Source organism: Peromyscus maniculatus, chromosome X (assembly GCF_049852395.1).
Source record: "Peromyscus maniculatus bairdii isolate BWxNUB_F1_BW_parent chromosome X, HU_Pman_BW_mat_3.1, whole genome shotgun sequence".
Classification (NCBI taxonomy): Eukaryota; Metazoa; Chordata; class Mammalia; order Rodentia; family Cricetidae; genus Peromyscus; species Peromyscus maniculatus.
Genome location: NC_134875.1, coordinates 23,310,615 through 23,322,767, shown reverse-complemented (window position 1 = coordinate 23,322,767; position 12,153 = coordinate 23,310,615). Strand labels below are relative to the sequence as shown.

General features: G+C 39.1%; 1 protein-coding gene across 7 annotated transcripts in view; it reads right to left on the bottom strand.

Annotated features, from left to right (window-relative positions):
• Positions 1-12,153, bottom strand: part of Hs6st2 (heparan sulfate 6-O-sulfotransferase 2) — a 279,059-nt gene that overhangs the window by 180,384 nt on the left and 86,522 nt on the right. The window lies entirely within an intron of this gene.

The following is a 12,153-nucleotide window of genomic DNA, read 5'->3' as shown; positions in this document are numbered from 1 at the left end:
GTCATTTCTATCTTCAATTTTATGAGCTGAAAAAGGTGGTATTAATTCATTTCATTTTCCTTTGTAATAAATTTTCATTATATATAAAATCACCAAGAAAAATGTGGGAAAATACAGATCAGAAAATAAACAGCTAAGTCAGATGTGGTAGCTCACACCTATAATCACAGCACTAAGAAGGCTGAAGCAGGAGGATTGCTAAGGGATCAAGGTCAGCCTGGCTACATAGTGAGTAACAGAACACTTTAAGCTAAAGAATGAACGCATCGGGGCTGGAGAGATGGCTCAGAGGTTAAGAGCACCGACTGCTCTTCCAGAGGTCCTGAGTTCAATTCCCAGCACCCACATGGTGGCTCACAACCATCTGTAATGAGATCTGGCGCCCTCTTCTGGCCTGCAGTCATATATGCTGTATACAAAATAAATAAATAAATCTTTAAAAAAAAAAAAAAAGAATGAACGCATCTTTAAAAAAATAGTTAAAAATTACCACTCTATTATATTCACTATTAGCCTTCAAGAAACATTTATTTCCATTCTGTTTTTCTATATATATAAGTTTTATTCTTCTTGCTATTTTTTGGTAGCAGCTTTATTGAGATATAATCTACCTAACAAACAACTCATTCATTTAAAATGCTCTGTGTAGTGGTTTGTTTAGCATATTCACAGAGGTGTGTAAACTGCAGCACAATCAATTTTAAAATATATTCATCACTCCCGAAAGAAAGCCTACTCTACTATTTCTTAGTCCCATCTCCAGGCAACCATAAATCTATCTTCCTCCTATATCTAAAGGATTTGCTTATTAGGGGTTTAAGCTAACACACTCACACACACACACACACACACACACACACACACACACACACCTTTATCATCTAACATTTCCAATGTTAATGTCCACATGCTTGTTTAAAAGCTGTTAAGGTCTGAGTATATAGGTCAGTTGTAGAGTACTTTCTCTAACATGCATGCAGTCCTGGGTTCAATCCCGAGAACTGCAAAAAAAAAAATGTAAACAAATATAAACAAAAAATGCAGATTTATGAAAACACATTGAACTACTTGTAGGAATTTTCGATACTTTCTAACTTACTATTCTGATGCATTTATATTACATTGGCTCCTGTATATAAACAAGTGCAAAGTCAGCCATTCATTGAATGCAAGTGCCAGCTAGTGACAGAGCCATACAACCTTCTATTTCTTCCCTCTGCTGAGGTTTATTGCTTGGCTAGAATTCTGACCATGAAATCCTTGGCAAAGAGTGGATAACCTTGTCAAGGGGAATCCAGGACTCAAAAGTCAGCCATGTGATCAGAGGCCGGATGTCTAGTGTCCTGTTATCTCCATGGTCTGATCACTATCACAACATGAATACTGTCCCTCCACTCAGCCCTGCAATCTGATGCCATTAGTCTACAGCCAGAAGCACACACTGCACTCAGGAAACCTGGGAGAATCCAGGTCCACTGCAAAGGAAGTAGGCAAAAGCCTTCCTGGCTCAGGTCATTTACAGGGAGAGAAGATGCACACTCCACCTCACTCACTATTGAAAAGTTACAATACAACACACAGCAAATGTTTTCACATCCTCATCCGTAGTTTTCCAAACCAGGTAAGAGGTCACAATCTGTCAAGGATGTCATTAGTAACTCTAGGTTACAGATGCAATGAGCATTTACATGTTCTTTATATTCAGCGTCTTATTTAATCCTCTCAATACAAACTTAAAGGTCCACATTTCTAGTGACTATCCCCGTTACCCGATAGAGGAACAAACACCATAATGCTTTTTTAAAAAAAATCTACCAAAGATCACATAGCTCTTTATGCCACTATTCCTGGAAGTGGGAAACAGAGACTACAAATCCTGGTCTTTCCTATACCAATGATAGAGACCTCTCGTTCATTTATTTGAATGCCATCCACCTATGATGAAAGGAGAAGACATGAAGCAATAGCACATCATTATCAGCACATCTATATATGCACCATGCCCTGGGTACTGTACTTCCTCATCAATGAATATGCAATTGCTCTGTGAGTTAAGCGCATCACCATTTTACAGCTAGACAAAGGGAAGCTTTGAGTGGCTACATGATTGTCAGACACCTCACAGCAAATCATGGGCCAGATACGATGAAATTCAAGATTAAGATTCAGACTCAATGATCTTATTGTTGTAGCAAAGCTGAAAGAAAAATGTTTGTGTTTTAAGTCCCTGATAAGATCAAGGCCCTGTGGCAACCTCATTACTTGAAGACCCAGGGCTCAGGAAATTAGTCTTTGGTCAAGTCCAGGAAAATCAGGTTAAACCTATCTCAAGGGGCAATGAGTTTTGAATGCTTGGTTTCCAAATGTAAGATAACCCCAAAAGAAAAGATATAATTTTCTTCATGACTTGAGAATTGCACATCACACATAAATGTGCACTTTGTCAAACCACTTTGTGGTTCACCTTTATGCTTAACAGACCTCTTGGGAAGCAGAAAAATATGACAATTATGCAAATAGCAGTGTTGAGCCAATTACATGGAAAAGTGGGTGTACTTAAGGAAAAAAAGGTTTGGCAAAACTTAAGCTTTTTAACAATAAAGAGCTTAAATTCAGAGACATTTTTGGCAAACAGGAGGGCCTAGGTAGGTCTCGTTTTCTCTCTAGGAGTTATTAGCGCCAGAGGGCTCCCAGTCCTTTGTTTTCAGCTTTTAATAACCCAAGTGCTTTCTAATGGTATTTTAAGTGAGTTGCTAAAGTGTTCAGGATTCATTTCCCCATGTTGAGCTCCACAGAGATGATTCTCAGCGAGCAAATAAAAATAAGCATTTAAAAGATTTCTTCTCTCATCAAATGGTGAGGAAATCCATTCCTTTTAGCTGGCTCCATGCTTGAAAAGGTTAGTGTGGCCTTTGGAAAATACCAGGCTGTGCATCCGTACAGTGCTAATGAATACTGCAATGTACTGACACTTTCGAGTACATCTTAACCTTTTTAAAATGGGGCCTCCATTGTCTTACCTTAATAAGCAGTTTGTTCACCTTATGTCTTACAAAGGCCACTCCAGTGGAAAATACATATTAGATGTACAGCTGCATGGCTGAGTGGTGTAACAGACAGAGGAGGACAGGACACCGATTACATAAACCATGACCTGCAGAGGCCCTCCCCCCGCTGCTGACCTCAACCCAGAAATGGCAATAATGACAGCTGCTCTCTTAAACAATGCCCAACGATTACTCCTCCTCCTCGCAGTATCATTCAGAGGGCCCTTCTCAAAACTGGAGCTGTAGGAAATGAACTCTCATACATTCTATGGGTCTCCCTGCAGCCAGCAAACTTCAGGCTCACCAAGAGGCCCTTATGGTTTAGAGAGTCCGTATTAATAATGAAGCTAAACAGCATGCTTTCCTGTTTCAATGCCTCACATGCTCTGGTGGCAAGAACCCTGGGCCCCTCCCAAATTCCTGAGTTGGGGAATTCATCTTGCACATTCTTGAGCACAGTTTCAGAGTCCCTGATGTGGAGCTAGTTGTCTCTTCTTCTAGAACCCTGGAGTACCTTTTTCCACAGCAGCTTGAAACACTTGCTCAGCATGAAGCACTGGGGATACTCCAAACTGTGTTCAAGGATTTTGAATACTGTGTTATATAGTCCCTGCCCTCAAGAAACTCCACATTGACTTCATTGAGTCTGTAGAATTTCTATGAGGTAAAACCATTTCATTCAGAAATCTCTATGTTTAGCTGTTAATTTTACTCCTAACTTCGAGAGTCACTCAAGAGTCCTGGCAACGTTGTCCTTGAGGTTGTTGGAAAAGGGGATATTTGTCTACAACTGGAAAGACTGGCTGTTTTGCAACCATGCTGGTCTTTTTACCTCCAGGGCATAAAAATTCTCCTTTGCAGCCTCCTCAAGAATGCTGCTGGCTCTGAGAGGCAACAACCTTCCTCTACTTACAAAGCACTTGAATGCATATCAACATGGGTTGGCCATAGCTGGCCGAAGTGTCCATTCTCATAATTGTTCTGCACAGTTGCCAGTGACTTGCTTGAATGAATTGGCTATGTTTATTGTTTGTGTGTCTCCCTCCAAAAAGTAACTCCTGCTGTGAGGTCCCTACTGTCTCCAGAAAAACAGATAAGGGCAAGTGACTTTGTGCTGATTAGTAGCAAGCCTTGGTTGTTAGGCTAAAAATTTGAGTATGACTGAACATAGTTTCTCCATGAGAGATTGCAGAAGAAATGAAGCCATGAAGTTATAATGTATATTAATTTGTGTTTCTTATAGAATTAAAAAAAAATCTAGCCTCCATAGTCTAAAACAAGATATTAAAAACTCTGTTGGACAATCTGTTTGTGGAAAATGAGGAGCCATTTAGGATTCATCAGAGCAAAGAGGTTTACTTGAGCCTTGAGGTGGAGAGAAATGGTATTATAAATCCATTTTAAAAAGAAAAGCCAAAAACGCCTAGAAAGCATTTTGCACTACAAGAGAAAAGCAATTTCCTTGTTACTGCTTCCATTTCTTAAATCATCTGGCTTCATAGATCAACACTAACTCTCTTTAAATCTACCAAATGAAATTCCAGCCAATGACTCATTACCCAGGGCAAGCCACAAATTTGGATTTGTGACTCCAGTAGTTCCTCCAGGAAATGTGGGGAGAATGGCTGTACAGGAAAATAGCAGCCTGGCACATGTGTAAATAGACACTGTTCACATGCCGACTCTATTCTGCTTCATTATATCTGGAACTGGGAATTGGAGATGGTCCCCTGACTTCTTGGATGTAGGTTTCGAGCTGAATACCAAGTCTTTGCACGGTGGGGCCAAGCCTGTCCCATGACCAGAGCTTACCAGATTGTAGACAAGCTGGCTTCTCACTAATTGAGCTCCAAGCGGTGTCACTGAATCCCTAACTCAAATGGAAATAGTCATTGTTTGCCCACTAGCACTTGTCTCTGATGCACAGGTAGCTCTTCTCTTTATGGGGCAAAAAGAATCCCCCAAACTCAGTCTCTTCACTCATTCAAACTGTCCCACACACTTCTGGAACCATGATAGCAGGTGTCCAGTGACCCTTCAGACCCCTCCACTCATCTCATTGGTTATTGTTTGTTGTACTTTGTACCTCACTTTGTCCTGTAAGGATTTTCTGCTGTTTTTCTGTGAATACTTAATATAAGCTGGACATAACTGTTATCTATCTTTTCTTTTTTTCCCTCCTCCTCAACAAAAGCATAGATTTCTTTATGGCACAGATAACTGTAGTCATCAAGTGGTTATTTGATCAATTATACTATATCTTGCAGTAATTATGCTTTGATGGTGATAGTCTTTCACATTCACACAAAAACAATTTTATGGTCATGAGTTCTTTAACAATTTGACTGTTCTTCGAACAACTTCCACCACACCCACACCCACACCCACACCCTCACCCCCCCCACACACACACACTCAGGTTCCAGTAAGCTTAACATCAAAGTTCCATCAACGTGTTCTTTTCATGCCCACCAAACCTATCTCCCCTGCCCACCCCCACCCCACATCTGCCAGTGAGACTAATCAATACTGTTCTCAAATATGTCACTCATTTGATGAGATCCTAAGAAGTACCCCTTGGTTGCTTCCCATCCCTGAGCAAGCAGGTCATTAGCTAAGTATCTCAGTTTCACTAGTTAGCAGCAGATGGTGTTTACTAAAAAAGGAATGAGATCTCCAAATGTTAGGTTTGGATTAGAGAGGTGGTCTAAGGGGGCTTTGGCTCTAAGGAACCAGAATTAAAAATTATCATTTGTGAATTAAAATTCCACTCTACTGGCAACACTGAATTTAGTATTTTATTATTTTGATTTGCATTTGATTTTTCCCACTAAGAATGGACTTACATAGCCATTATGAGATAACACATATTATTTCCAAATGAATGCAAGATTTTCTTTCTTTCCACATACTAACTTGAAAGTAGAAAAAGTAGTTCTGGGCTTCTATGTCACAAACTGAAATGCAATTGTAGATGGCAAGCCAAGTGTGAGGAGCACCCGACTTCCCACCACTATTAAATGTGTTGCCTATAGCAAGCAAGAATTGCTTAAGATGATGCCATAACTCTGCAACTCGAATTGGAAGGCAAAAAAGAGCTCCTAAGGATTAAAGATAAAGCTCATTGGCAGAGCACTTGCCTAATATATAGAAGGCCTTGAGTTCGATGCACACCACTACCAAAATCTATAGCTCTCTATGGAAGTAAGGAACTGAAACCCATTATCATTTTCAGATTATAGCCTTGGCTGAGCTAATAAGAAATAAATGCCATGAAGTGGTTCCAATCCCTTTGCACCTCACTATAAACCAAGGACCTCTTAGTTCTTATTCCAAATATCCAATTATTTTAACAACAGGACTTAGTTCAGGGAAGTGGGGAAACCTTAGCATAAGGAGATGAATAATGCAGCTTCCCAACCTGCAGTGTCAGTGTCCTGAAGTAAGGCAGGATTTATCTCTTGCACTCCCCACTTTTCCCCCCTCGTTTCCCCCTTTCTACTCTCCCTTCCTTGCTCACTCCGTGCTCCTCTTCTTCCTCTTTCCACCCAAAGATATCTACCTGGTATATTCTTTATTAAGAATGTTGGACGTTTTTAAGATGCTGCAGAGGGCACTTTGGAATTAGCTACAATTGCTCGGCATAGTACATGACAGACACATTTGGGGAGCAGTGAAGTAGTCATTTTACTCTTGCTCTCTCCTTTTGTCCTACCCTTCCCCCCTCTTTTTAATCTGCGCCTTTGCTAACTATTGTTTCCTTAGTTGGCTATGACTGGGAAATAGAGTCAATTCCAACATACATTCACAGTCCCAGAAATACATAAATACTATCATTTATTCTTAAATTAAGCTCCGTGCTCCCTGTTCTTGTTGAGGAATGTGGTAAAGATGAACATTTTATATTTCCCTCTTGTATATAATGCATACTGTGCCTTTTTTTTTAAAAAAAATAGAACTTCACAGGGGTGGTTCATAAAACTCCCAAAGCAATTTTAAACTGTAGTGGGTCAGTAGAAAGCAATAGACTTACTGAGCTTAATTTATTTCAAGTGCAACTTTACATTCTAGTTAGAGCTGGTGAGAAAGCCCTGGTGGAGGAAATGAAATCACATGTTCTCACACACTTCCCAAATCTTGCACTTTAAAGAAGAAACTGAGTCTCTTGGTTGCTTTTATGAAAAATAAAGAGCTGGAACTCTTATATAGATCCATGGAAACATGAGACGTAGGAGCTTTCCAGGGTTCCAAAGAAGCCTGTTAGATTTATTGCTCAGTTTTCTAAAGGTCTCCAGTGAGATGTCTGCTCTTCTCATCTGGAGTTCATATTTCTCCAAATCCAGAAAGTACAATCAGCATAAGTATTGCTCTGTGACATCGCACTTAGGCCTCCTACAACAACAAACACTTCTCTTGCACCTTTCCTGCAGAAGACCCTTTGGGCCTTGTAACTATCTCTAATGGGTATCAAACTGAGTAGCTAATAAACACAGACCTTACTGTAGGAAGAATTCCCAGGCTGATTGTGGAGCTCAAGGCATGGAGGCATTTCTGGCAATGGAGCTCATTATCTGAATTAGACCCCGAGCCTTTTGACTGCCAGTGGGCTCCCGATGAAATCCAGAGTCAATATGAAGGGGCACTGTTGAAGGTCTGGACTCAGCGACATACCATATGAAATAGGGGCACCTCTACAGGTACAATGTTCAGAAGTTAGTTAACTCAATTCCCAAATAGCCAGCTGAGAAGTGGAAAAGGCCGACAATCAAGGTATGTTTTATAAGGACAGAACCGTGGTCTTACTGATTGATTTGTTTTTACAACTGAACCAGCCAATTATGTTCAGAATCTACAGGCGTGACATGCTAAGTCAAACATTTTAGCTCATGTTTTCATAAAAAATAGGTTGGTGTAACTGATGGGCGTGGCAAACATGCCCACTAGGTGAAGATCAAAGGACAGATGAGGTAATTTTATCTCTTCTAAGTCTTAAGAAGATTGGAGATGAAAGAAAGTCACTTAAGAAGGAAATGGGCTATGAAGACATGATACCATACTTAGATGATTAGAAGTTAGGAAAAAAATCAAAAACCACTCAACATAGGGCTTTTGCCTATGTGAAAAGAGAGAAAACACACTTGAGAAATCCAGTTACTACATCAATCAGTTTTGATTGAACAGATCAGCTCACCCTACTGCTTTCTAGGGGCCAGACTGGGCTTTGAGCCAACGCCATGCAGAGCCACAAACAACAGCTCAGACTAGCAAATGCTCCCTGACAAGGCTTTCTGCCTCTCTTTGGGAACTATATATGCTCCATTTTGGTTATGTAGCAATTATATGCAGCCTAACTTCAGTGCATTCATTTTTCACACAGCAGTTTCATTTATTTATTTATTTCCATGTTCCATAGATAGGTCCCTAATCACCAAACAGCTTGTGAGCAAGTACCCTTAAATATGTTAAGTCTAACTCATAATACAAATGCATTGTGCTGCTGTAATGACTTTTCATTACCACCTCTAATTAAATGTGTTGCCAAACTATCAGGAAAATATTTTCCTTTTTATTCTCAGAAAATCCCAAGAGAAGATGACGGAGAGAAAACAACATTTTGAAACTAGCCTGCTCTCCCCCACCCTGCCCCCACTGCCCTATATCGCTTTGCAGAGGAAGGAGGGAGCATTCCCCAATTATCACACACAGCCAAATGTCCTCATTGGTAATCACTACATCCAACCAGAGCAGCCTCCACAGGATTCAAATCCCAGGGACTCTATTCCTATATGAGGGCCTCTTGTGCCTGCAATACTTAAGCCTGTATAGTACTTACCCACAGTTCATTACAGACTTGAAGCCAGTGGGAGCTCTTTAATTCCATTACAAGTATATGGATAAATGGCTACAGATTTAATAGCAATGCATTTAGAAAACAACGGTGTTGAGAAGCCATTCTATCTCTCTAAGGAGCAAGGACACCCCCCACACACACACACTTACATAAAGATGTTTTTGCCTGTCACTTACAGTTTTCTCAGTATTCATGGATGACTGGTTCCCGGACAACCCCCATCCCCTGCAGATACTGACATTTGTGGATGTTCAAGATCTTTGTATGTAATCTGTGCATAGGCTGTAATATACACTAAGTCCTCTTTAGATGACTTATAATACCTAGGTACTATGGAAATGGCTAATATGCTATATTATTTAGGGAATAGATATAAGCACATGCAGGTTCAGTACAGACATAATTCACGTCAAATATCTGAAGTATTCGTTTAGTTGAATTCACATGTATGGAACCCATGAATAAGGAGAGCCAGAGGTATGTGTATCCACATGCCATATCATGTGCTTTGTGGCTCAGCAGTGTTTCAGGAAGACCCTAGTGCTAGCTGTTCACATTGGCATCTGCTGACAAGGGAACATCACCTTCAACCTGGCTTAGATTAGCAAGTGAATTTTCTGCAGTAAATAATTTCTACATAATTACTATATCCCTTAAACATCATGAGTTCTACCTGAACTAATACTTACCACAATATTCCTGGACTATTTGGATAAAAATGATAAAACATTTTTTAAGTATCACGTAAAAACTCACTTCCGAATTTCTGTGTCTGAATATTGTACTTAACTTTCATATTGCTCAGAAGAACTCTAGTGTCTGCTCTGAAAATGTCAGCTTTCTTGAGTATTTTGCAAAGCAATAGAAATAATAAAGGTAAATAGGGATTTTACTTGAATTCTTGAGAGGAAACTTACCTACCCACATACATATGCATAAAGTTGTCATGATTTGGTATTAGTATGAAGAAATCTAAAAACAGTGAGTATAAACAGATATGCAATCTATCCAAACTGAATCTATTGGTGAATCTATTCCAAGTGGATCTATAAATATAGAAATGTATAATCCAAATGACCTTCTCATTTGTGCTGCTCACAACACCTCTGGATTGTTATCTTTACGTCACGGGACAATAGCTTTACAACAGACAATGAGAAGCTGGACAAAAGCACCACTATGGAAAATAGTCTAGAAAGCACCGATGTGTAACAGAGTTCAGGGAAGATCCTTTTATCTGGGGAAGCATTTTGGATTCTCTATGGTCCTAGGCCTTCATCTGAAAGTACAAATTGTAGTATTTTTCATGTTTCTAGGGACATAAATTTTTAAATGAAGCTCTACACCTAAGCGATATAAAAGAACCACTGGCATTTAGCTACTCTGTCTTTCTTTATTTCTCTCTATATTTCTTAGCCACCATGTAGACTTTCTCCTCAGCTCTACTTCCAAATGTGGTGCTCAGGCAGGACAGCTGTCATCAGGACAAAATGCAACTAATCTACTTCTCCTCCTCAACAAAACACTCTTCACTCCTTTCGCCTCTCCTAACACCACAGGGACTCCATTAGAGGAATCAACACCAACAAACTAGATAGATTGAGCCTAGCTATGCCCTTGAGAATATTGGGTAAATTATAGACAAATACTTGTGGAAAGTGTTCAATCATTCATCAGTTCTGTAGAATTGTACAGATGAAAAAAATCTCAAAGATATTCTCTCAACTGCAGTCAAGTTAGCTTAATTCAGTAAACATTTAACAAGATTCTACTATACTGAACACTTTAAATGATGCTGGAGATATAAAAGAGAACGAAGTCTTGGCATCCTAAATGAACTGCTAAAATAGAATATTTTGGGAGCTACAAATAGTCTGGGTAGGACTGAAACTCAAGCATCTGGCAAAATAAAAAGGAATGCTTTATAGAAATTCATATTCAGTTATAATATATAAGTATATAGTGTTCATATACTTTATATAGTATTATATATTAATAAATAACTGAATGTTATAAAATGTAGTATCATATAATATGATCATATAGTATATTGTTTGTATATTTTGCTATATACAATTTTACATTAACAATTATATGTGTATGAGGAGTATATAATTGATAATTATTGCTCATCAATATAATAAAATATTACATTATTATACTATGCAATGATACTTTTATTAACTTTAATAATTATGTACCATTATATATTTATATGTGTAGTAGTCTACATAATAAAGTACATCACTGTATTGATAATTATATCATACTTAACTATGTATATTAGAGATGGAAAGTTTGAATTCCAAATGCTGATTAAACTAATCCTAATGGTAAAATGATAGAGATGGAGAAATCTCAGTTCTATTCTTTCAGAATAGATTTAGATCCATTATGTAAGTACATATATGGTTTATTTGTATGTGTGTCTAGGCCGGGCGGTGGTGGCGCACGCCTTTAATCCCAGCACTCGGGAGGCAGAGCCAGGCGGATCTCTGTGAGTTCGAGGCCAGCCTGGGCTACCAAGTGAGCTCCAGGAAAGGCGCAAAGCTACACAGAGAAACCCTGTCTCGAAAAACCAAAAAAAAAAAAAAAAAAAAAAGAATTGTGTATGTGTGTCTATATAATACAGATGGCTGTAACTAAAAGTTTTCCTGTGTTCCACCTGGTCCAGGTTCAGGACAAATCACAGCGGAAATTTAAAACTTAGCTTTATAACATCTCTCTATATAGGAGAGACAAGTGACCATAAGTTTCAAAAGGTTGACATCATATTAATTTCAGAAAAGGTTGAGGTAGAAACTCCTAAATGAAACATGTAGAAACACTTCTGGGAAAGATTTGCATACTTCCAATCTAGTATATAAAAGAGGTAAACACACATTCTGCTGAATAGATGTGAGTAACTGAACAGCCTTAGGGTTACTCAGATGGAGGCGATCATAGCCAGCAATGCCTATGAAAGAAGTTACTGTATGCAGTAGGAACCGCAGAGCTAGAACCTGCTTTAACACACAGGAGGCCCAGGGTGCCATTGCAAGCACCGCAACAAAGAGAAAGGACTGCAAAATTCTGGGGCGGGGGGAGACTCTTAGATTTATACAAAGAATGCAGAAACTCCCATCCCTCCCACATTCAGCGAAATTAGGGAATTCTTTCTCCCAGCTCCAAGATTGGGGTTTTACAGAGTTTTACATAGTTTCATCCTTAAGTCAGATGCCAGAAGACTTCTATAAAACAGGCTATTAAAAGAAA